Source organism: Columba livia, chromosome 10, assembly GCF_036013475.1.
Source record: "Columba livia isolate bColLiv1 breed racing homer chromosome 10, bColLiv1.pat.W.v2, whole genome shotgun sequence".
NCBI lineage: Eukaryota > Metazoa > Chordata > Aves > Columbiformes > Columbidae > Columba > Columba livia.
Genome location: NC_088611.1, coordinates 12,201,219 through 12,228,836, shown reverse-complemented (window position 1 = coordinate 12,228,836; position 27,618 = coordinate 12,201,219). Strand labels below are relative to the sequence as shown.

The window sequence follows — 27,618 nt, the reverse complement described above, 5'->3', positions numbered from 1 at the left end:
AGCTGCAGGGCTGCTCTGACCATTTGCTCACCTTTCACTTGACTGATGCTTTAGAAAGTGGCTTAACTAGCAGGCCTGATCTTCCTCAGATAAGCTTTCTGGAACTAACATGCTGTGTTTAAAGTATTCTCAATCAATTAAACAGAAATGCAACACAATGTGTGCAATCCTGTTTGTGAAACTTCAGATTCCTCAGATGCTAGTGGATTAAATTCTTCCACTTTCAGCATTTTTTCTCAAAAAATACAGATACAAGAGCACAAGAAGCATAAGAAAATAGCTGCATTAAACCTTTTTGCACAATAGGCAACATATTCTGGCATATCCTCGCAGGAGACTTAGTTTTCATTTAAGAGCTCTTGCATCCGCTCAGTGTGAAGGAGAGCAGCCCTCCTATGGGAATAACACCTGAGCTGAGGACAAGGATTGCGCAAGCAGCTTCTGAGCTTTGCTACCTCGAGCTGCTGCTTCTGACGACATGCAATTAAAAACAATGCTACACTTGGACTGTGAATTAGCGTGTGTAAACCTGAGACAGGACAGCACTTCTTTTAAACTGGAGTTAATATAGAGCAGCTGAGCTCCAGAAGATGAGCCACGTGGGTTAGTAACCCAGCTCACCTTGGCCAAGTCTTCCAGCTTCGACTTGAACGCGCTTACCCAGTTCTCAGCTGATACAATAGATGACTCCGTTGCCAGTGCCAGTTTTTGCTAGCCAAGAAATGCATGTTGAATTGCATCATAAGTAAAATAAACCAGGGATTATTTGATTTTATTTCTATTTCTCCTGTATTCATAACTTAGCAATTGTATAGTGCAATGAATGAGCAGCCCCTACATGTGTGTGCTTCTCTGTATGTAAGAAATAAGATTACAAGCTTGGAACAGTGTCACCTTTTCTGCTTTCCCAGCATATAGGGAAAATACGGCTAATTGTTATCTTTGGCCTCTGTATGACTATACGAAGGCGATGCATATAAAATACGTGTTGACAGAAAGCTGAAGAGCCCTGCTCTTTTCTTTTTGATCATCTCAACTTTAAATAGCTTTGACTCTATGTAATTCTTCCTGCCCATTTAATTTGCGAGTTGAAGAAGTGAAAACAACTGTTTCCAGAGATAAAACCAAGGAATTAAAATTATATTGTCCTTTAGTTCCTTGCTCCTATGCTGGTAAATTAATTCATAAATGGGAATATTAATACTTATGATGAAAATACATCCTATAATTGCCCTGCGTAATAGATAAAGGCCCAAGAGAAAGAAAAAGCAAGAAACTGAAGAAAATTAGTATTTTCATGTTGGGCATGAAGTTTTGAGTTGCAAATGAAGATAAGAAAATGAATCATATTTCCTGTTTATGTTACCAAGATTCTCATTAAGGTGTCTCCTGTTTGACCTATGTTGTTATGAGAAAGACACTAAGGCAAGGAAGCTTATACTAATGAGAGGCAAGAATATCCCTGCTTTTTCACAATTAGAATAAATGTACTGGGGAGCCAGATGGGACCTTTAAAATTTTCCACAATTATATGCCTGTCACAGATAATGGCAAAGCACCCACAATGGCTATTTTAAAGCAACACTTAAATGAACAGATTACAGCCTTTTTTTTTTTTTTTTTCCAGATTAATTTTTCCCCCTTTGTTTGCGTTTTGACATTTAGTGTGTTCTGGGGAAGAGACAAAGTTGGGAAAGAGGTGATTTACCGGAATGTTTGCATTTAAAATGATAAATTCCACACAGTGTAACTAGAAACAGATTTTTACTTGAGAAAAGGAGAGCCGAAGGAATTAAAAAGCCTATGGTGGCTTTCATAAGCAGCAACTAATTCTGTCATTTTTATCTAGCTAAAACACCAGTGTCCTTGTTCTACCACAACCTACAGTGTTGCTTCTCTGCTTATAATCCCCCTGCTTTTCAAATGCGCCTTTCACATCTCCTAAGGCTTGGCCACGCCAGCCACTCTGATCCGCATCAGTCTTGGGTTTTAGGTCCTTATTGAGTGCCTTTTACATGTGTGAATGTGATTTTGTATACCTGCTTCTTGCTGATCAGATTATAACCTTTTTTATTCCGAACACTCCTTTCCTGAATTGGTTTATTCACGGTGTTTCCAAAAAGTCTGGAAAAGAGCAACAAAATGAGCCAGAATGCTTCTGCTCAAATATACCATTTTAGCTCAGTGACTTCAGAGGGGCTTGTTCCAGTTGTGCTTTACTTGATTTAAGCCTCAAGATAACGCAGGAAGCAAATAACCAATACCAGTCTTAAATCTCTCTGTGGTATATGGACCATGGGTTTACTTAACTGCACTGCCCGCTGAAAACAGTCATTTGGGAAAACATATTTTTGGCATTATAAACTAAGTCAAATTATTTCATTTTAAAATGGCATTCAAGAAAATTTCCAATAAATAAAACAATTGGCAATGCTTTAAGATCCATGAGAGCATCCAGCAGTTTAACAAACGAACCGATCTAGTTATGACTGTTATAAAGTGGGTAATAGACACAGTGGGCCCAATTTTCCAAACTTTACAATGATTTGAAAAGCCCCGCAGAGTGCTTGCTTTTCACTTGTTCATGCTTCCTGCGCTGGGGCTCAAAATTCATTTAAACTGTCTAATTCAAGTACAGTTGTTTCACTGTATATTCAACGGTGCAGAGTTTTTTAATTATGGGAACACAACACACAGCCCGAGCTCACTTACTGGGATGCTCAGTAGTGTGAACTGGCCTGCACCTTGTTGGCAAAGCCAGATTGCTGTGTACACAGGGCATCTCTATACCAGCTGCCCTGGGACAGTATATACTGTCCAAAAATGGCTCAAGAGCACGCTGGCTTTCCACAGTGTAGTACTGCAAAGAAATTCTATGGCAATAGCCCTCTTCCCTGCCCCCTGCACCCCAATCCTGCAGCACAGCTTATGCAGGCTTCACCCTTAAATTAGCATAGAAATAGGTTTTTTCCTTCTCTCATAAGGGTGCTGTTTGCCTAGTGGTTCCTGTGGTGGCCCTGAACATGAGTAAGGGCTGTTTGCACAGAAGTCCACACTGAGCGCTCAACAAATTTAGGGCTTGTCTAAACTTCAGAAGGATGGGGTTTGATTTCAAGGCAATGGAGATGAAAAGATTACTGCCTGTCGGCTTAGCTGCTGCCCGAGCAGGCGTGTGCTGTCAGCCCCTCACCGCTACCAGGCAAACCCTGCAACTGTGGGGAAAGGGAGCCTATAGACAAGAAGTTATTGATGGTCAGCTGATGAATGACAACTCATTAAGCTGTGGTAATATTATCGCTTGCAATGCTCTGTTCATACAGTTAATCAATTTTCTAAGTGAATGAAACTGAATTAAGGCCACTTTAATTCCAAATGAGAATGTCGACACAAGCATTTAGTGAAGTTTGACTAATCCATTTAAAACAAACTTAGATTTGTTTCTCTCAGTAGCTGCAGGTAGATAACTTTGGGAGAGGTTCAACACAGCTGCCTCAGGCTAAGTCCCTCTAACAGCCCAACTTCACCCAGTCCCCACTGGGGGAGAGGGAAATCCCACACTGAGATGAGACCGCAATGCTGAGTATCTCAGCTCAGTATCTACTTACTCAGATTTGATTTGATACATCTTACATGTGGCAAATGTTTAGGCACTTTTTATCAAGTGGATGATAAACAGGGCACGATAAAACATTAAATGCAGAAAAAGAATATAAGTAATTGTTAATTAAATCAGCTTGTATGTTTATTCTTTGTGTGTCACCTGCATCTTACCTCAACCATGCAGGGACAAACAAAACCAAGTTGTAACAACAGAACAGATTTGATTAAGAAGTAGAGCTGATAAAAATATAGGAAAGCAACACATAGAAGAAAAAGTTCAAATAAAAGTTTTTCTCTTGGTAGCTGAGAAGATACATTAGCCATTCAGTGTTCATTCATGACCACTGGCAGAAATGTGTGCAGCTTGTCTCATTTTCACCTGCACATCAGTGAAAGAATGATAGCAACACTGAGAGTGTTGGCGCCCTTTGAACTATAATTCCACTGTGCCTCAGAGTTTCCATGCCGCTGCCAGGATGCTGCCATTTCTCATTTCTCCAAAAGCTTCTTTCACCTTGGCATCTTTTAGATCCAGCTTCAAGCCCCTGCCTTTCCATTTATATGCTGAAGATGCACTTCAGTTCCAGAGAGACTACAGACTTACTTTGTCTTCATGGTAAATGTTGACTTTTTTTTTCTTAGTAAAGGAGTGGATGAAAGTGAAATAAGAAAAAATAAAAATAAGGTCTAATACAGACCAATAGTTGTTGTATTGAATAACCCACAGGAAACGTGAGAAAAGCAAAGCACTGGCATAGTGTGCCAGACAGAAGAAATATCACACTGAGCCCAGGGACTGGAGAAGACACCCCCACCTCCTTGAAGGGAACGGGAACTTGGCCACTGCCCCACAGGGGACAGATGTGCACCCACTGTCTCCTCGGGAATGCCGAGCTGCTGAAGGACATGATGGCAGCCGCCCCACACAAACACCAGCTTGCTGAACCGTGACACAGGCTGACTCCATCCAAAACTTGTTCTTAGCTTAAGGACTGAGTTTTTGGCGTGACTTTGTACCTGCTCTTGTTTAATTTGCCACAGCCTTATGTGGGGCTGGCACAAAGCTAAGCGAGAAATCTAACAAACATGAAATGGAGATCACAGGATTGCAGAATAGCCAGGACACTGAACAGTGGCAGGACAAGACAGGACTGGAAGCAACAGGTAAAGGAAAGAAAGATTTATTTCCTGCCCTGAAAAATTCAGAACAAAATCAATCAACTAAACTTTATTTCATTCCATGAAAAGATACATTTTTGAAAAGGTAATGAAAAATAGCTGAAAATACTGAGCAGCTTCTCCCGGGTGAAAAATATTTTGTCTACGGACTCAATCCATCTGGTTTCTTTCTATAGACGCAGTTAGGACATTCACCTGTGTGTTCTGGTAAGCAGAAATATCTGTTTAGGGATAAATACAGTTTTATTTTACTGACTATTAACAGCTCAAGAAGTGATGCGAGTGCCACTGCCCTATGCCATGCTACTGCCTAAATTATCCCCTCGAGTTATGTGGTCATTCTGTTGGATTCATATGGATTTGTGTAACAGAAGTATCAGATTATTTCAAATACTAACCCACCTCCAAGTAGTAATTACAGTAACAAAAGAAGCAATCACCTGAACACAACTGCGCATCCTTGTTCTCTCTTACTGTTCACCCCTATAGCCAGAAATAAGAGCAAAGTTCCTAATTAGTTCTAAGCACTCTGCTGGTTCAACTCCTAATAAATCTTTTAACTCACTCATAACAGACTTGGTGCAGCACAGTGAAGACTCGTTCATACTTGCCTACCCAGGAATAGTTCAGTACAAATGCCCAGAGTTTTCAAACCATTCTGAAGCCATGTAAACAGATGTTTTGCGTTCAGAGAACATATTGTCCTGTGTGGACTGCAATGACTCCAGCCTTGGGCAAAGGAAAGGTTTTCCTGAGAGGCCTCCCTTAGCAAATCAGATGTAGTACAAAAATCTACTGTGTGCCCTTCACTTGCTTTTCTCTCCAGCAGCCTCCAAAGAATATATTTCAGGGAACCTTGTCACTGCTCAATGTGAGATGTGCCAAAAGGTAAAAGACTTCTGTTCTTGTGGGATTGCCAGGTGCTTACAAAGACTATTCAAATGATCTCATTAACTAAACACCCTATTTCCAAAGATCCTTTCAGGTGCCCATAGAAGGACAACTTCTGTTAGGTTGGCATAATTTCCATCTGATATTTTTTCCCTTGAAAAGAATTTTGCACAGTTGGCTGAAAGCTTTTCATGCTTACCTGGGGGTACCGTAAATTTGGGGTTCAGCAATGTTTTTGCTACCTATTGAAGTTTATTGTGACTATTACTCACATGAGAAAAGATACCCAATTCTAGAAAATACCTGCAATTTATTTGATACCATGCATGAAATAAGCTTACACCTAACCCTATACAGGCATGTGAGGGAATAATATATTATGGAAGAAAAAAACCTTGCTTTAAGGTGATACATTATTTTTTGGGGTAGGTATTCCAGCTCCGTTCCCTTCTTGCTGTTTCAGATGCTGAAGAGCTATCCATCTCTGCATCTCTACAGCCTGAGCACATCCCTTTCCCAGGGAAACCAATGTCATTGATTAAGAAGAAAACTGCCTAGTTAGCCACCTATCCATTCTTTAGCAGGGAGAGACCTGACCATGTGTTACATCCTCATCTCTAACGTTACAAACAGATCCTGGTTTTCCTAGAATTAATGGTTACAGCTGTATTGATCTAGATGTGAGAAGGGTCACACTCCCACACGCACAAAAGAGGAAGATGGAAATGAAACGGCTTTACTCTTCCACCTGTGTGTTACGGCTGCTGAGCTGCAAAGGACTCAGCATCTTGCAAAACTGTTTGTCTGCATATAGGACTGAGATGGGGACTCAAAACTTGCCTTAGCAACAATATCCCTGTTCACTATATCCCGATTTAGTACATCCCGACTTTCACAAGTGCTACCATCATTACAGCAATACCATGTTTTAATCACAGAGAATGTCACCTTCATATTAAAATGATCCAGATACTTTCCAGTGTTTGTGATTCAGCAGAGTCCTCTGAGGCTGAAGAATGTCCATGGTATTATTCATTGTTTTATACTGAATGAAGAGAGAATCTAATTCACTGTCCTTTTGTATGGGGAATAGAATAATGCATGTGATTTTCCACTTTGAAAAGATATTTAATAATCCCATTTAATGTTGAGTTAAACATTTCATTGTTTGCCGTGACTAATCCACAGATTTGAAGGGAAAATTCCACTTTAAAGTGTAATGGAGCTTCTCTGTTCCTCCACTTTTGAATCAGTATACAATTTCGAAAATAAGTACCAATCTGTGGAGATATTTGCAGCATGTGTTCTAACACACTATCATAAGTACAGTGAAATAGAGGGTACTTTGGATAACAAATGCAAATTCAGTCAGACTAGTAAAACCACTGCAATCTTCATGTAGAGAAACCTTCTAATTAAATGAATAAACTTATTCTGAAAGATGTTCAATGAAGGATGCAGAATAGGATTATTCTACTCCATCGAGCAGCCTTTTGATGTTTAATGAAACTACAACACCAGGTAAATTATGGTTTTGTGTTCACTGCACACTTTTAAATGAGATTATAAAGAAAAATCCAATATATTACAAGTGAGTCAAATATATTTTTATGTCTCTGTCTGGAGAGACAGCCTCCAGAATGATCATTTAGAAGTATGCAGCTGACTACTGAGAGAACATTTAAATAAACACACTGTTATTTAAACATAGAAACCACATAACTGTTGCTATTTACTGGCACTTCCAAGCATCAGACTGCCTTTGAATCTGACATGGCCAGTGAATACCTGGATAGAAATGTGTAAATAACTATGGCTGCATGGTAATGAACTTTAGTAACAAATTCTATTACAGAATTTGTAAAGAAACACAACTGTCCCAGACATTTATTTTATTTCCATGAGTATTTTTAAAATAACACTGTATGTATCAGTATGAAGGGAAAACAGGCACTGAAGCTTCATGTGTCATGGAGTATGTGCCACATTGCACGGGGTTACAGCCCTGTTAACATTTCCAAGTAAATGAGGCTTATTATTCAAATACCTCAATTATAAAAGCTCTTTGTCAACTTGAAGTAATTGTATATGTCATACCTATATGTAGGAAGGCGACACCGGTACAAAAGTGCTTTCTGTTTAACTAACCCTGCTCCCAGTGACAGCAATGATCAAGCTCCTTTTGACTTCCAGAGGAGCCCAATTAGGCTGAATGACAAGCGCTGTGGAAGCTCCACCTGGGATAAACCCTTGCACCGAGCTACCGGTTTACTTCTGTGTTTCTTGCTCACTAAACCGGCTCCCAAGACTGCCCGAACTGCTGAGCTGCTTCAGTCATGTTTGCAAAGATCGCTTCCTTCTCCTGAGCAAAAGTCATACCGGCCTTTTGTCCAAAATGGGTCAGTACTCACCTTAGCCTTGAAACAAAGATAAAAATGTCATCATCTCTAATTTTGCTGTAATGATGAACCTGCATCGCTGGAACTCTGAGCCCAGTCAATATATGTGGGAGTGGGACCCATTTATCTGGCACTTCTGCAAGCCAGGCATTCTGCTTGCAAAACAGTCTCTAAATCCCAGCCAAATGGCTAAATCACTCTTCCTCCACTTGTCAATGCTTCTGGTTGTAAAAAGACAAGTTGTCTGGGGAAGGCTGGATGCATGTCTCAGCAGTCTGAATTGGACATTAACTAATTGGAAACTTCATTGGAGATGAACTAATATCACATGAGCTCTCTGCCAGGCAGCAGCTTTCAATCTCTTTGCACCAGAAGTCAAAGGAGGGACAGATTAAAAATAACTGTTTTAACCCTGCAGAATTCAGGTGGCATTTTCTCCTGTGATGATAGTGTTTGATGGCTCCAATGCATCACACATTTCAGGACCTGCTGGGAATTGTGTTTGGAGACAGACATGGATGATATTCTCAGGCTTAGCTTTGTGGAATTTGGGAAAAACTTCAGTTTCGCTTGCCTCTAAATCCTCCAGTTTTGTGTGACAGCCATGTCTTGTAAATTGGGTACAAATACTCAGCAGTTACAATTTTAATAAACTCTTTTCTTTTCCTCAGAGATTTATAGTCATCAGTAATACCAGCTCTGATGCTAACAGCATGTGTTGTACGATGAAACTTGCATCTCAGGGAAGAGATTAACAGTCTTTTTCACTGAATCAACAAGATAAACATGATTACTAGGTTTGGAAACACTGGTTAAGTAATTTTTTTCTAAAAAGAACAAGCCTCAGACTCATCTCCAGCCCACCCTACTGACCCTTTGCTGTCATTGCAGGACAGCCTTCGCAAGATGCAGGTTTTACACTAGTTAATGTGAAGTAATATTATCACGCCAAGGAACGTGACATACTGCAATCATGTCAGAAATCACAAAAATGCAAATAATTTTAATAATGAAATGGAATATCCTTATTTTAACTTCTCATTCAGAAGTGATTCCAAGTTAGTCGGTGAGGTTTTATGGGCTTTGGTTTAGACTTTATGACCTGTTAAGTCAATGAGACTGAGGTGCTCAAGAGTTCTGTTAATCGGGCTGGATTGAAGCCTGCACTTCTGTAGGTCTGATGCTGCCTCTGGCTCTCATTAGCAAACTCGAGGGATTTAGCTCCAGCAGTTGTTCCTGCCCCAGCTGTCCCCCCTTTGTGCTGGTGCTGGTTGCTGCCATTGTAGTGGGGAGCGTGTGTCTGTACAGCAGTCCATACATTGGTCCATTCATCAGTCTCTCTCACTCGTGTGTTTCAGCTTTAGGCTGAAATGCCAGGCTGGGAGCTGGGGCACTTGAAGTGCTGACACGTGTCCCATTCTGTCACCCTCTCTAGAGGACGCTGATGCTGGAAGGCAGAGAGGTCTTAGGTGAACAGCTGGAGGGGGTCATGTCTTAAGCCACCGCAGCTAAATCTGCCAAATCTCATCTGTCAGAACACACAGTTTAGACATTAAAGCTTCATGTGTATGGAACCTTAGGATTACCAAATTACTACTTTAAATACAATGCATTAGCCTGGATGAGGTCAATTAAAGAAAAATGCAAGTAACAACTGGAACATCCGAGTGCTTCTATAAGAAACACATTGTTAACACAATTTAGGGAAAATACAGGATGTCTAAACTTTGCACATAATTTAATAATATTATTTGGGAGGAAAAAAATATGTTATCTGCTTGCTTGATAAATGCTTCAAACTTACAGAGGTCTGATCTTCATCTGGTTCAAGTCAGTGACTTCACTTAAGTCAGAGGAGCCATGAAAAGTCAACAGCAGATGAAGAGCTGGCCCCAGTTTGCTATTCACTAATCTTCAGGGAAATCATAAGATTATGGACCGAATACCTTCTTTCTCCAAGATAAGGAAATATAATATCCCTATAGTACCTCTTATCTAGCCTCAAATTCAATCTGGAAAGTCTTTCCCCCTTTCTAAGCATTTTATGGAATTTCTCTTCTATAAACGTAGCCTTTCCAAGTTTATTGGCATTTTTAATCTGTTAAAGCTGTCATTCTATTTTTAGCCACAGCTCTCTCTTTTCCTGATTCCTCTCAAAAATTTGAGAACTGTTATTTTCCTGCTCCTTTCACTCTTCAGAGAAGTTTCTTTGCCTCTTTTGGGAATGGAAATACTTGCTCTAGTTACAATTCCCCTTGAGTCTCTCTGTTCTGTTCCAGCTTTTGACATTCTGAGTGCAATGTGTATGTGTTTGTGTCCATGTGTGGGACAGAGCAAGCCAATGTATATGAGTTGAGATCTCAACATTGTTTGCCTTATGGTAATATTCATCACCATCACACCTAATATGTATCATACAAGTAAACTGGATTATTTATAAACTCTTAGGAATGGAACAACATGTTCTTCCCTTGTTTATAGTCCTGTAGTGCCATCTAGTGAAATATCTACAGTAAACATTCTAATATGTGAGTAAAGTCTGTTTTTGCATCAATAATTTTAAAATCTCAAACTGCACGTATATACTGCTACTCTCTCTGAGTGTGCAAAGCTCAGCACAAATAGTGATAGTATAAAATAAAATTGTTAACTAATGTAATTTCTCAAAGTCCTGTGAAGCATTCTGTTTCCAAGCCACTCAGATTGCACGTGATTGAACATTCCATTGCACGTATAAAGTCTGATTCTTAAATCTTTGATAAAGCCATTCCAAGCAGAAACAAAGGAGCTTTAGTTAATGGTACCCAGTTTGTAGACTAAACATATAACTTGTGTAATCGGTCTCAAAAAGCTGTTTACACTGTTTGCCACATTTGCAAAGGAACGTGTAAGCGCCTGTTGTTTACCTACAATATTTTCTTGAAATCTTAAATCCTGCGCAGCTTCTCATTTGTAGCAGATGCTCAAAACTGCCTAGAAAAGCAGCTCAAGAGCCAGTGCCTTCAAACGGGAAATTTCAAGTTTAACCCTTCTCTGTCCCCCCAGGTCAGATACAGCATTTCTTTAGGGCTTCACCTCCATTGGGTGAATGGCCCTTGAGTCAGGGCTCTGCACAGGACAGGCTGCTGCTTGGTGTGCCCAGGGCTGTGTCCAGCCCATGGTGGGACCCAGGACACGTTCCTGGGCTGGGGATGGACACATGCAGCCCCCAGCACCCCTTGCAGCAGCACTGCTGTGTCCATCATCTACCTGGTTCTGTTTGATCACAGATATTGTTAGTCCCAAGTACAAATAATTTGTGAGATGTCAGTGAAATCATACAGGCATTGTTTTTAAAACTCCATCATCGTGTCACCTTAGTCTATCTTAAAACTCCTGTAGGAAATATCACATGATCAAAAGTGCTTTCTTTGGTCTTATCTGTTTGCATCTCACCTCTGCTATTACCACTTGCTATGATACTGTGAAAAAGTCAACCTGTGCTTACAAGCCAGCTGTAGTGTGTGACGGGCTGTCACAGCCAGAGACTGCCTCTGCCCAAAGGACTGCAAATCAAGGACTGGATCCAAAATCAGTTCATGAGTGTCTTTTCACTGATCTCAGTGAGGTCTGGAGCAGGCCTAACAGCAAAGATGTTGTCTATTAAGCTGAATTTTCTTTTGGATGACATTTTGGAACTGTTCGCATAGTTCACATTTCAGTTTCCATTGTCTGCAACCATATGAACTTAATATTTTACAACAGTTTTATGTACAGATTGGAAATCTGATTTCAGTTACTCCTACTGCTGCTTTATTTCATTTAAGGAAATTGGTATTAAATTGTTGGATATATTTATGTGTCCACATTTGTTACTACTTTAGCCTGTCTGAAGTACCGTGCAACCTACAACACTTAATTCTCACCATTAATTAAAACTCTTACAAGGTTAACACACCCAGGAAGGAGGATTGGGGAGCAAGTGTTGTGTAACAGATGAACTAATATAAAATATCAGTGTGATTTAATTAGTTGATAATGGATCATTAATTACAAAGCTAGTGAAATGAAACACATTGTTGTGGGAACACATAATGGAACTATTGAGAAAGAATAGATTTGTTTTTACTAAGTACTTGTCTGCTAAGAAAACCACCTGTGCAAATAACTGCCTCAAATCAGATGACAAGCAGATTTTTTATTGCACAAGAAAGATTTCGGTTTCCATGACAATGCACCTAGGTCAAAACAGCAAATTGTGCATTTTTCTGCAATAAACATTTCATTTACTCTAACAGGTTTAACATCCAGGTTTATAATGTGTCTAAAATACATTTATTAGCTAGCAATTATTTAATACAGCAGCTTCTGCCCAGAAATTGCTGTCCAGTGACTAGGGATTCAGCCAGAAGTGTATGGGATCTATCCTAAGCCTTTTGGCATTTTAAACAAATGCTGTAATGCTGTTTGGCTCACAGTAACCTACTGTGAGCTCTGGGGAGGAATAAGCAAACAGTTTAAATGTTATACAAAAGTTTTTATTTAATTGAATTCAAGCATTTATAAAATTATATTAAATTAGGTCATATTTGTAGGTTATCCAGTATTTAACATTTTCACCAGTAATTGCCTGTACATCTAATTTAAAATTTAATGACATTATTTAAGAAAAAGGTTCTCTTGATCTGAGGGCAAATATGCTTTATTTATAGGCCCTTTCTCAGACCGAGAATGGAAAGTACAAATGTGTTACTCATTAAGCCCCACGTTGTTACGTGGTTGGATGACTAAATCACTGCTTCCCCAGGGTGCCTACACCAAAAAGCGCTGGAGTCAGCGAAAATAGAAAAATAGGTGTTCTCATTTCCAGTGTTCCGAATCAAAAAAACAATTAGTAAATCTCTGAAATAATGAGGGGTTTTATTCACCAGAACTGCCTGGATGTGGCTCTATATTCGAGCTCCGAACACTCGCTCGAGACTTGATGTAATTACGTCTCAGTTGGAGAAACAACCGAGTAGTCTCAGCGCAGCCCCGCTGCGTGGTACCTTCATTGCTGACCCAAGCCCAATGGTCAACTTTGTGTTGACTTGATAAGACCTGGACTGATGCGCCGCTGTCTCCCCACCTTCTGGGCTGGTTTCTTTTGATTCTGGCCAACTCTGTGTAAGTGGTGAGTTCGCGAGGGCTCACAACCACAGCTGTTTCTGGGACTTGCCTGGCAGCCCCTTGCTGCCCCTGCATGGGCACGGCAGCCCTGCCTCTGCGCTTGGTGCAAAAGCCAAGGGACGTGCCACATTCTGGAGCATACACGTGCATTAGGTGTGACATTTTGCCTTGTAAGTGTTAGTACATAAAATACTCCTCCTAAAAACGGTTCACTTCCCGCAAGGAGCAGGAGGAAGATGAAGATGAGGAGGAGCCTCCTCAGTGTCCAGCAAATGTTTCCAGGTCACTTTTAGCCTGACTTTGCAAGGAAACACAGCTTGTCCAAATGTGCTTTCTCCAGTCTCCTCCCAGGAACTTTTGAACTTCTTGGCTAATTTCTGCCAACCTTGACAGATGGTGGGAAGCCGAGATGACACCCCAGCTGCCGTGGGAGCTGGTGGGGGCCGGGGAGGGCAGGAGCCAGGTGGCCCAGGAGCACATGGGCTATGGCAGGCAGGCCACGGCGCAGCGAGTGTTGCTCGGTGGATGGGTCACAGGGACACAAGGGAAGGCTGAGGCTCATGTGAGAGAGGGAAACAAAAGATTTAGGAAAATCTGTTGAGAAAAAGGGCTTTAATTTATAAAATAATGGTTTGATTTGCTTTGCTGGCCGTAGAACTTCTTTTTTTGTTGTTGTTAATGTCATCAGCCCAGCCTACATGGTAGAACACACCTTGTTCTTTCTCTTGTTTCAGTCTGAGCCGTGTTCAACAAAGGGGTAAGACAGAGAGAGGTGCTGAGGGTCCAGCCGTGCTCTGTAGCGTACACACTTCAGGGCCAGTTCATTTCTAGTTGCAGTTCTTTGTGTAAAATGCCACTCTGGGCATTTTCCTACATTATACGAGCTGGATCTAAGGATGAGTTAGCACAAAGGAGAATTCATGCAGCAGCAGCGGGTGGGACAGCAGGGACTGGACTAAAACCACAGCTCTGGAGTGGCTGGGCTGGAAAAGCATGAAAATGCCTGACAGTATTTTATGGTTACTTTGGAAAATGAAGTGTAATAATCACCTTTAAGTCTGTAATTCAAAGGTAGATTGTTGTGTTGTGAGTGAAAATAGGCAGCCGTATCAAACACCTTTTAATGCACGTATTTTTTTGAAAAGAATCTCTTGAGATGGCCTGTGCAAGCTCGGCTCCTTTTTCCTAAACTTTCAGCTAAAATACATTTAGAAAGACTTTTTCTTGTTTCACTAACAGTACGTAAATGCAGGTCACACCCCCTGAGACTTCTTTAGGACAAATACTGAATATAAAGTTCTTGATAAAAGCAGGAATATGTTTTACATAATTCTGTTCCCAATATCCACTATTCCCATGGGAAGAAAGAACAACAAATTAAAGTTTATAAGGTGAGACTGAAAAAGAAGTAGTAAGAGGTGAGGGCTGGTGGAAATTAGAAAAACTCCAGCATGTTCAAAATTCAGACATATTGCTTCCCATCCTCAGAGCACGTCTTTTAATTTGAACATCCCTTGCACACAATGAATGGCAATACATGGGGATCATCGGGTTAGCTATGCCCTACCCCTATCTCCAGTCCCACCTATTTAAACATTGCACAAAACCAATGCAGAAAACATATTTTCATATTCTTTCTTCACCTTCTTGTATTTGATTAATATCTACAGCCAATGATTTAATTACTATGCAAAATAAAGGTTAAATTCTGTGAGCACTGAGAGATCCAAAACATATGCATATATTCCAGGGCTGGACACCAGCTCTTCTGCTAGGTGACCTGACATGTTACAGGCAACTTTATTTAGTTTTGGGTTTAGTTGTTTAGTTTTTAGGCAGGTCTGAGCTCAAGTGGTGACACTCGGGCCGGTCACTGTCCCTGTCGGGAGACCAGGCTGGCACTAGATGGCTCCCGAGAGACGGGCTTGGCTTTCTTTAGAAACTGAGCTTTCTAATAATATCTTCACTTCCTGGCTTAGAACTTTGTCCAAAATTTCTGTTCCCTCCTACTCAGACAGTGTTTTTTACAATTCAGCTTTACCTTCACAGGCACCCTGGAGTTTTTTTGTTTCCCAAAGCAGAGGGGAGAAAATGTGCTCTTGGCACAGGGCTTAAGAGAATGGGCTGGAACAGCCCGAGTTGCCGTCACAAGACGTAGCTGTGGAGAAGGACACGTTTCCTGACTTCCACCAAAGCATTCATGAGGACTTGCAGAACTGAGTTAGCTTAGCTGGGAGCCAGCTTAATTGGCACTAATTGGTTTCTCTTGGCTGGTCATGTCTCTTCGGAAGTGACAACGTTACCATTTCAGAAGGCAAACAGCTACGCTCTTCAGACTTAGATTTTCAAAAGAAATGGACTTTGTAAGCAACTGAATGCTCTTGAAAATCTCCTCCGTGCTAGGATGTGGTGATCACACACGAGTACAGCTGTTGACAGCAGCACAGTTCCTCAGAAAATCTGCAGATGAGAGATTTAGTAGCCTATCTCCAGTAAACAGAAATAAACAGAAACCTAATTTCCTCTCTGTGAAAACAGAGAGAGGAGCACACTTTCTAAATACGGCATGCACTTAGAATCCTAAGGTAAAGCTTTCCATCTGGGGAACACGTCATGGAAAAGTAGGTCAGTTTGCCTATCACTGGAGATGGATTCAGTGGCTTGGACGCATACATTAGCAATGCGGAAATGTTGGCGCAATATACTGTAGAGTTCAAGCTCTATGATGGGTTTCAGATGTAAGTTTTATGAAGATCACAGTCACTGAGAACACTGACGTTTGTAGCCCATCTAATGGTGGCTGTATGACAACCCTTGGCCTTGGGAGCTTTTCTGCTCCTGAAGCCCCATCCAGCACAGGTGTTACTGAGGGCCTGTTTCTCCACTCCTACTCCCCGGTTTCTCCTGGGAGGACCGATGAACGTGTGAGCAGAGGGATGGGCCAGCAGCAGGACTGCAGAGTACTGGCATCACGGGCTCTGTCCATCTCTGCTATCAGGAATCGATCTTTTGCAACTTCACGGTTTTCTGGGTAAAGCGGAGTGTGTCACTGCCATCTCCTACAAGTACACTAATAACTACATTTCTCTCTGGATATGTGGAAAGGGGTTTACTCCACAGCTCAGGCAGGTTGCCTTAATGGTCTTGAAACCTTTTGCTGAGGTGCAACCTACTGAGCAGTCCAATGTGCCCAAAGCACCAAACTGAAAACATTACCAGCAATCACCCGTGGAATTACCATCAACATAAATGTCATGTGGAGGCACAATGTAGAAAGTATCAATTTCTATCGAGTTCTTAACTTTTGCATTCCACGTTAGCAAAACACTTTAGAGAACTACAGCAGAGATGTTGGAATAAAGAACAAGGGCAGTTCCTTGTGCATATTATTTAGATTTTCTCAGTTCCATCCTCCACATTAGATTAGGCAATACCAGCATTTAAAAATTTTAACCATTTGCATTTTGAGGGATGACACAGAGTAAAATGTTATTTTGCTGCACATTAAACTTCCAAAGGCATTGCTCAGTAAACCCGTCGTGAGCTCGCAGCCTTTCCAAACTTCGACAGGAAACACCTGGACTTCTGTGGTAAAACGTCACTGTGAGTGCACTGTACATTTTGGAACAGATCATTTTGAATTGTTAATAAATATTCATCTCATTGCACTAAAACACTGTGTGTCCAGTGCTATAAACATTGGTGGGGCTAAATTAAATATGTGCAATGTTAGTCATCTTGACTTTTTTTCCCTAAAACGAATACTTGACTTCCCCTCCAAGAACATCTGAAGTTCTAAAATGCTAAAACCCCAGAAGATAATTCTACCGGATATACAATTTAAATATCTCCGTTTCTGTTACATTTATTCTTTGTTAACACATTCTCCCATCTTTTCTAAATAGCTCATTATGAAGCTAACTAAAATGAAGCCTTTGTTTCCTTTCCTGGGAAAAGCCTTGGACCTTGGCAAATACAGCCCTGTAGGCTCATACAGGAATTCACTGTTGCTCTCCTAATGGTCTCAATTTAGAAAACAAATCTAGAGATGTCCCTAATTATGTGAAAGCCAAAGGGCAAAATGGAAATGGTATACAAATCCTCTGGCCTTTCCTCAAGAAACCACAAAAAATGCGTATCTCTATTTTTGCTGTCATAAGCGGCTCCAGAATCATGCTCTAAATTGAGAAGAATTTCCTAAGTTTAGGACTAATCATTTAATTGTTGCAAATCCGTCCTGGACTGAATGAAGACCTGAACTTTCTGCTACAGTGCTGCCTCCGGAAAGCGCTGGTGACGTGGCTGCAGGAGACACAGCTGATGGGAGACCCAGTTTGGACTTGGTTCCAATTCATAACACAGATTTGCTAAAGGGCACGATAAACAAATCTTGCATGCATCCTGCTGCGTTTGTGTATATCTAAGGGTAATCTTTTACAGATAATTTGCTCAGGTTTGGGGGCTGTTTCCATGTTTCTCTTGCCTAACTAACTTTTTAAAAGCATGCTTTCTAATACTGTATTTCCATGTCCTAACAGCTTGCATTATTTAGGTTTAATATAAGCATTCACCAATTTTCTACTAAAATATATTGCTTGTGGAAAATTAATATATTGTCTGTCTTTTCTCAAAGCATTTTAATGCTCAGGAAAACAAGGTATCATAAATCTAAGGAAAGAAAAGCTGCTTTCAATTGAGCACAAAAAAAATAAAAGGCAAAGTCTGTTGTGCATGTGTGTCAACAGCTTTCAAAGTTGCGATCTGAGCACAAAAAGCAACCAGGAAAATCATACTGCTCATACAAAAAAAATTTCCCTTGGTGAGAACTCCACAAACACTGAAGCAGCCTTAAAACTTGGCTTATTGTGTCTGTCTGTAGCTCTCCAAAGAAGACTACTTGTTTCTATTTTCTGAACGTGTTGAAAACGAGAACATGGCAGCTGTAATTCTGCTGTAAAGCTCCCCCAAACAAACACCAAAACAACCCTGGCCACCTGTTTTGAGCAGACTTCAGCTGTGGAAAATGCCTCTCCAAAGGCAAAGTGTTGGAGAATATTTATAAGAACCGAAGAGTAAGTGGGTTTTAGCTGAGATTTTTCTATGCGCATAGCACTGCATTATTTATTAAATATCTACTGCTTTGTCCCTTCCGCCCCAGGGAGATTAGTTGTTTCTGCCATCATCCCTGTTGTAAAGAAGAGTGTTTCTTTACAGTGACAAGCATGATGTAGGTCAAATAGAAATTTCGGCCTCAGGCATTACTGCGGTCCCACAGGGCCAGCAGGAGGGCTGTGGGACCTCCCCGGAGCTGGTGGCACCCATGCAGGGACCTGCTGAGCTGGATGATGAGCTCGGTGCAAAGCCCGACGGTGGGTGGGCAGAGCCCATCGCTAAGCATTGGCTCTACCCCGAGCCGGTCCTTCAGCTGGGCACCTCCGGTTTCTTTTCCTGGCCCAGGTAACCAACGTAGTTTCCTTGTATTTGCCTCCAGAGAGGTCAGTGACATCTGGAATATACAGCACGCTGGGGAGACCTAGGCACTGCTCCAACCCCCACCCTTTAATATACGCATCAGCCCCGCTATGGAGCATACCCTGTATGCTGTGGACACAATGTCCAATAATATGATAAATAAGTGGAACTGTGCTTAGTACAACATCTGCTCTGCAAATTGTCTCTGAGCTATCTTCTTATTTCCTGACATACACAGTAGTGATTTTTTTAATTATACTTTTGCAGTGCCATGGTTAAATAATGGATAGGGAAAGGTGGAAGGGCTTTTCAAGTGGATGCTATTCCCCAAGACATCTAAACTGAAGCAATTTTCATGTAATAAATAGATCATAGATCATCTGACATGAAGATCGGTTTTGCTAAGTGGTAGCTAAGCAAACCATTCAGTAGCTTTTTATTTTTCTGGCTGATCGTGGCCAGTGTGATGGAAATGAAATGCATGGGATGGAAAAGAATTAGCTCATCCACCTTGAACAGATTTTATTCTCATGTTGTCCAGCTACTGTCTAGAGGGGCTGCCAGGGCACTGAGGTGACTTCACCGCACCGCAGACGTTCATGCAGAGACGGATCTTTTTCCCTGCAACCTTCAAACCAGCAATGGCCTTACTTGGTATCCAGAGACCTTTCATTTTAGAATTTATTCCAGCTGGACTGCAGAGCTGGATTGAGATTTCCTTGATAGCCTGGCCTCACACTGCAACACTGAGAAAAGGCTCAGACTATTCACAGCCTCTCCTGCTCTCATGAATGGCCTGTTTGTATGGGTGGTTTTGCCACCAGGCTTGGTACTATGAACACTCTCACTGTTACTGTTTAACTCTAGTAAATCAGTTAAAGACTAACTGTGGTGTTCCAGAGAAATATTTTATTTCATGCAATGAGACTGGCCTACAGTCATGTATCTGACTACCAGACTGGAGAGACTATAAAGAACAATGATTCTGAACTTCACTGCATTTTTTTCAGGGACTTACATAATGAGAGTGAGGAAGAGGAGAATTTAGTATTGTAGGAAGCTCAGATGTGAATACTTCCTTTTCTAATACTGAACTGTCAGAGAAAATATTCTACTGGGTCTAAAAAGATTATCAAATAGCTGTAATTATTAAGGTATTTTTAATGAAAGATTTCACTGTGCATTTGTCCACCTAACTAAATACGCACCAAAGAGCTAAAAGCAGATGTTATAATGATAACTCCTCCGTGACCAGTTCAAACAGGCAAAACACGGCCCTGTCTGGTGGATGTTGGGTAAAAGCCTTTCCAATAAACTCCAGATTCTAAACTACAGCATTTAATTTTTCCAGAAACCTCTCAAGTACGATCATGTGGATTTTCAATGGCAAAATCAGCCTGCTCACAGCTGATGTTTTGTCAAGCTGTTTTCTTCCCCAAGCCAAGTCAGGAGAAAACACATAAATATTCTTACAAGCAGGTCACTTATTTTCCAGCTGACATGCATTTTGCATTCCACTGTTTTCACTCTATTTTCCCTGTACACAGAGTCCATATTGTTATAGGGAAAGCAGTCTATATGAGAAAACTGAACTGGCACAACTTAAATTCTTCTACCAAAATTGGAGTAAAAAAATGTGTGGACACTTTGCATTGGAGACTGGAGTATTTTGATTTAATGTAAAGCAAGTGAGCTAAATGAGAAAGATTAATTTGAAAGTTGGAGTTTGGCATCAATTAACTATGTTTGTTTAAAAAATATCACATTCAAATTATTTGATGGTGACTTTCCCATGCTGACAAAATTTTCTGTCATTTTGAGATTCTGTGCTTTCTGCAGCCAAACTGAGTGGCTTTAGGCTATAGGGAGGATGCTAAGTCTGTTTTGCATTATACACCGTCTGAACAGGGACTAATCCCACTGAAACACGTAGACATAAACCAGTGAGAGAACAAACCCAACTCAAACTGATACGTAATATGTAAGAGGAAAAGAAAAATCACTGATGCAAAATATTAGAGAAAAGGAGTTTTAAACCCCTGTATGAACAGAACAAACTCTGACGTCTCAAGCATGATTTAATACTACACCAGATGTTGACGTAGTTTGTGTTTTAGAAAAGCGTATGACAATTCTGTTTAGAATTTTTGCTTTGTTTATTAGTGTGTGAAAACGGCATTAAACAGGTGATCACAGTAAGTCTGAAGCTTTGCTCTGATTAACAAATTAGCCCATTCTAAACAGATCAAGTAACAGCAAAGCCGATGACCCTTGAAAGCTGGCTTAAACTTTCAGTGGGCCACTTATTACAGACCACTTGCTTTGGATGCAAACAATATCAGGTGTGCCCCCTTGGACCAGAAAATCTCTTTATTAAAAAAATGAAAGAGCACTCGGTTTTCACTAGTTGCTTTGAAGTAATAGCAGTTATTACTAGTAAGAGGGATTTTCAGGACCCAAGGAGTCTGTATTTAAAAAGAGATTGCTTTCATTGGCATACTCTAATTTAATTAACTCAGATTTATAAGTAGAAGATCTATGTTAGTTGCATTTGTAATAGGAAATAAAAAGTTAAAAAAAAGTTTGTCATCAAAATGTGTAGAAAGCAGACAGTATTTTAAAAGCCAACACATCAGAAAATAATGTTGTTTAATGCTGAATAATTGAATTTTCATACTTGGGAGACCCTTTTTGAAAGTTTTTGCCAATTGCTGTGCTGCTCTAACGTGACATTCACAGGAGCCTTTTCCTGGGCTCCAGTGGGTGCAGAGCTGGGCAAGTGCACCCTGAATAACTAAGGTTTTTCCTTTTAACTCCATGGTTTCTTCAAAATGTTTTCTCAATTTTTAAAATGCTAAATACTTCAGCTTCTATTCAGTATTTATAGGTGTTATTTGTCAGAAAGAGAAATTATTTCTCTGCTGGTGTAAATTGGGATAGTTGAGGACCTGTTTGCCATAGTTACTTGCTCAAACAGTGTTCTCCTACACATACTTAAAGGTCTAAAAATCAGGTGGGATCTCACAAACTGGGTCAATGCATTGACTCACAGTTCAGCATTAATAAAGTATGTAACAAACCAATTTCAATGACTCTATTTATGAAAAATTCATTTTTGGCAAAGAGTGAGACTAGGAGAGTACAGCAAATGATACCATATACTACATGCACAGCTGTTGTGGTGATATCTGATCATTAAGTATCTTGTTCATTATGGATTCCCCACTGCAGTGGCTTTCCTCTCTGAAGCTGTGATACCGTACGCTGTAGCACTGAGCCATGAAGGTGCTTTCAGTACCAACATGCAGCTCATATTCACTGCTCTGAGAAAATGTAGGTCCTGACCCTGCAGGTACTTCTGCATTAGTAACTTTATATATCTAAACAAATGTATTGCACAGATAGCTCTGCAAATCCCGAATTCCTTTCACCCAGAGTTAGAGAGTGGTTTATCAGTAAATATCCTAGCTAGGGAAGGGTGACATCTGACAGAACTACCAGTCTTAAAGCTGAAAACACATCCAGAGTTAATTCCTGTAGCACACACACTACAGAATGCATCCTACGATGGGCAACAAACTCAATGAAATCTGTAAGTTTATTCAGGGGTAATGCTTGGAGACAAGAGCACAGAACATGTTGTCTCAATCTCCAGGTTTCAAGCTGCTACAGAATTTCAGTTCCAAAGTATGATCTAGTCTAGCTTGGGAATATTCATACAAAGGCTGTTAGTTCATCTGGCTTGATTTGTTTCTAATCAAACAATGTGGATTTAAAAAATGTATTCCCTTGGAAAGTTTAGCTGATATTTTCAAGGAAAACAATAAAGAAAATCCAGCTTTGACATGCACTTTTTTTTTGCTTATACAACAAAACTTTTCCTTTCAAGTCTGTGGTGTTCCAGAGACACTGGGGAACAGAACTATTTTTTCATGCCAAAGGATGCTTTTCTACCGTAAGCAGATTATTTAAAGAAACCTGCTAAATGAAAACCCTCAGTGCATCAGTTCATAAATGAGAATTGTCAGTATCAAATTAAAACAAAATAAAAACAACAACAGAATTAAACAACAACACAAAATTGCAGATCTATGTATTTTGATCAGCTCAGTTTTCTGTGAGTCAGATCTCTGCCGCAGCAGGAGCAGGTTTCCAAACCCAGTTGCCCACTGGTCCTCTGAGGCCCATGGTGCCTGTGGTGGGGCTGGATTCTCTGCCTCCTTCTGCCTGTGTTTGCACTTGGCCGCAGCATCTGAGTCTGCTGGTTTCCCGTTCTATGTCCCAATTCCCATTTTTGCCTGGATATTTATCTTTCTACTGGTTGCCCTCCAGTCTCAGCTGCCTGCTGTAATTTATAGGTTTGAGATCCATCTTACTTCATCCTTACCACTTTCTGGATCATTGAAATGCAGCCCTTCAAAGCATTTATCAGCTTCCTTATGCTTTGGTTGATGCCCGGCTGCAGAACATGCACTGCTAAGTGGAATTTCCATCCTTTCTACATGTAATATGGGAGGTTTCCAAACCAGCAGTATTTCACAGCACCTTTTTTGAACATTATATATTTCAGTTGAGATTGGTAAAAACCCCTGTAGTTAGTCATCCTTGGCACCTTTTCAGATAATTTTTCTGTTACTTACACTTTACCAGTTTTATCCAAGGAGGCTGAAATTATCCATGCTGGATCTGTGCTTCACACTATGGTAGTGTCCCTGCTCTAAACATTCAAAGTGATGATCTAACGCCATACACTCCGAGAGATCAGGTCTAAGAAATACGACCTGCCTGTCCCTCACCATGGGATGAGTTTTTTCCTGTACTTCAGGTTCCTACCTCCTAATATCATCTCACTTTGCAGTTGGGAAGATTAATTAATGTTTGTGGAAAAGACACAAAAAGGGACAACTGTGGTAAAATTAGCAATTCTGTCCCTGAAGCCGAGTTCAGGCCGTGCCAGGAAGTCACCCGTGTGAAACACCCGCTGAACAACACGGGTAACACAGGAGTTCTGCAAAGCTGCTCATTCCGCCAGCACCATCAGCTGTGTGCGCTGGAGGGAGCTTTGGGGGACAGGATGGGATCACAGGAATAAAGGAAATATAGAGCTGCCCTGACTAGTGAGCCTCTCAATGTACAATTTAACCACCTTTTAATGCAATTTGTGTCTGTAATGTGCGATGTATGAATTTAAATGTGAAAGCCCTTTGTATGTAGCTTCTTGCTGTTTGCTTTAGAAATTCCTAACTGCCCAACTGTTGCAGACCTGCACCCACAATAACCCTTAACAAATTGCTCTCGCTGATAATCAAGGTGGCAAGGGCCAAGGTCAGAGTTCAGCTCTTTTTGATGTCAAGGGCCTTCCACTAAAGCCCGGAGCAGCATGTGATGTGGAGCTCTTTAACGGCAGCTGCTGGTACAGGCTGCGCTGCTGCACGCTCGGCTGGAGCCGGCCGGGGACACCGGCTTACAGGAGCGGGTTGTTTAAAGCTCCTGTTGGTTAATCCCTCGAATGGCCCAGTGACTGCTTTCATGAAGCATACTGGGAAGATTAAAACTGCCTGATTCTTTTCCCCCTTGAAGCTCTCAAGAAACCACCAATGTAATTTTAAAAATGCGTACCAAATTGCATTGAAATAGAAACACGTATTTGAAGAATATGGACATGTTTCATGGTTTTCAGACAAGCTTTGAGTGATTATTTAACACAATCATACAAAGAATTATGACAATATACACTGTATCTCTATTATGGTTGGGGAGAAAAGGGTAGTCTCCTATTCAAAGCTTTTCTGCTCCTCAGTCAAGCTTTTATGTTCCATAAGGAAAGCTGGCATGCCTGAACAGATTATAGGGGAATATCTGACACTTTTATTATCGCCTTTTCAGGAAGAAGCTAATATTCAACATGAAACAACACTTTCCCCTTCAAATCTTAAAAAACTGAACACTAACCATGACATTTATAATTCTAACCTCAGCTGCAAAGGTCATGCTCACATGTATTAAAGGATGAAACCAAGAGGAGCTGGAAGGCAGCTTGTCAAGCAGGGTTTGGCTTTTCTGAATGTTTACTTGCTTTTCTCTTACTGTATTGAAAAGGTAGTTGGGTGCCTAACTTGGGAATCTGGATTTCATTAGGCAGCAAGGACCTTCATTAGGGGCCACAGAGCTCAGTTTTGCATCGCTTCAGGTCTGGTTTTGGATCTAAAATAGAATTTGGCCACGGCTGTGTTGATATTCCTTCTTGTCCAAGAAGGACTCCAAGGTTTTCTGTGCCGTGTCTCCTCCACTGTAGCCGCATTCCACATGAACTGGGTGTTTTCTGCATTAACTGTATGTAATTTTGGATAATCTTTTTTCCCCATGCAGATAAGCATGTTCTTTGTTCCACCATTTCTTACAATGACCAAGAACCAACATACCTTATTCTCATATTTCCATTCTCTAGGTAATCCAAATAATTTTTTGCCACTAAACTTGAATTTAAAAGTAACTACGGGAAAAATAGTTCACTGAACTTTCCATTCTTTGAAAACCTCTCTCTGCTTCCTTATTATCTCAATGAGTGGGACAGCGTACAGAGTAAATTTAAGTAGTACAAATCAAGATGTGCGATTATCTGCTTCATGAACTTCAAAATAATGGTCTCTACACTTTGTATTTGTGGTTTCTTAGTCTTTACACAGTCTGTCTTCCACTGTGGGGGTCTTCAGACAGCTCTGATGCAGGACATCAGAAAAGCATGTATTCTGAAGTAATACAACCTGCTAATATCCTCCTTACAGAACTATTTACTCTGATTTTTTTTTTTTTCCTGGTAATTTATGTTTTCATCTTCCTGCTTTGCAACAGCATTTTAAGATTTAGCAGCAAAGCGCTACCACTGATCTACACTGCGGATAACTAACTGCTCAGGGTTGCTCTTCAGGGCTTTTTTCAGCCATACGCTTTCTTAGGGTTTTAACAGAACACTCACATACACTGATGTTTTAATCCCAGTGCCCCTTCTAATGCCGCTGTGCTTTTCTGCATTGCAATGAATAGTTGGCTCCGTGACATGGGGCACTGGAAACTACCTTGGAATCCGCGCCCTACACTGTTACTGGTGTTTTGATGTGAGCTTGGAAATTTCACAACTTGCTTGCTCATATTGATTTGTAAATGGTCCAGAGAAATACGCCAACCTCTTCCCAACACATTGGCCATTCTTCTCAAAGTGTGAGAAGATGACAGCATTTTTTTCCATCTTAGTAGAAAATGTCTTTCACAATGTAAATATTTGCTGATAAAACGCTCCCCTCATTTTCTACACTAGCAGCTTTTTTCTTCTCCAAAGTGCAACTTGAAGTATTTGTAACTTGTGCTCATTACGAATAGCATAGTTTTTTCACTCTAAGGAAATTTTCTCACTACTAGTCAACTGCTTTTATAACTTTGTACTCCACTAATATATTTACTAATGGTATAAATAACTAGTAATGAAGAGTTCTGAAGGTATGAAGATCACATTAATGCAGTTCAAAGGTAAAATAATGCTGCTTTTCTTACTTGAATCTCTAACTAGCTCTTCTAACAAACTCATATGGGAAGGCAATCTGATCCACATCTTGCCTGTTCACAATTGTTTATGGGACATGATTAGTCTTCAATAAGTCAAAGATGTGAATTTATATTTTCTTTTGCAGCCAGGCAAGTCTACAAGTAAATATTATAGGACTTCAGAGGAATCTAGTATATAATAATAAAGGGGATCAAAAATCTAGCCAATTGACTAGGCAAATAAACAGTACTCATAACTCCACAGATCTTTAACTGGAATAAGAAAGTAAATAGTCAAGTAGCTTTCAAACAAATTGAACTAAGTAATCTGAGAAATGAGAAATCTTTCTTAATTTAATTACAACAAAAAGGAAAAGATGAAACAAAAATGAAAGAATAGGACAGATCTTTTCATGTTAGTGTTCTTTTTCTGTGCAACATGAAAAGCAGTGATTTATATTAACTAAAAACCTAACCCGTCATTTTTTTAACTGACCATATATTTTCCAGCAAACTGATGAGATGATGACAGCTTCTCAAGGCTTTCCCATAAATGAAATTCTTCAGCATTTTACTAACACAGTGCTGAACTGCTACAGTATTTCATCTGTATGCATTAATCTCTATGACTTAATCTTATGGCTGTACTTTACTCATTTACCATTACTTACATGCACATCTATTCCATGACTACTTGTAAAGGAATAAGGTTCACATTTTCTACATAGGCCTTATGTCTCTCCTGACTTACTCTCATTAGCTATATAGTAAATGATGTTAGACATGAGATTAAGTTAGTATGTTGATTCTGGAATGCAGCGGTTACACGTGGTTGACTGGCCTCTTTGCTAAGGTTTATAGTGTAGTTTTGTAGTTCATAATGTAGGCAATTTTTACAATATAACACCCCTGCTAATAAAAATAAAATTGTTACGTAAGGCCACAACTAAATAATGAAACCACTACTATGTTTAATTTACCTATTAAATTCTGCGTAACAGTAAATGTTGTTATAGAATTTGTTATTAATGTGAGTAACCTCAAGACTGCTGCCAACACTTCGAACATAAAAGTTCTGTAAAGATGTTGGAATCGAATGATACAAAGTTTTGCAACTTACTCCTTATTACAAAACCAGGGTAAGATCCCCAATAATTATACGAGATTCCCAGTAACATTGCGGGCTGCACTGGAACGGAGCAAAGGACAGAAAGTTGAGCCCACCTGCTGGATGATCAAGGCGCCTCTTCCATAGGATCTCGGCGCATGGAGGAGTACGTTATATTGCCATTTGTTTCTGGATTAACTCAGTTAAGCAATTTATGTTTAACTTTCGAGTTGCATGAAATGCAAGAAAGTAGCATAACTGTGAAGATTTATTTTCAAAGTT

At 40.3% G+C, this 27,618-nt stretch overlaps 1 protein-coding gene across 1 annotated transcript in view; it reads right to left on the bottom strand.

The window, feature by feature from the left end:
* PDZRN3 (PDZ domain containing ring finger 3) overlaps positions 1–27,618 on the bottom strand; it is a 140,779-nt gene that overhangs the window by 62,103 nt on the left and 51,058 nt on the right. The gene's annotated exons all lie outside the window — the stretch shown is intronic.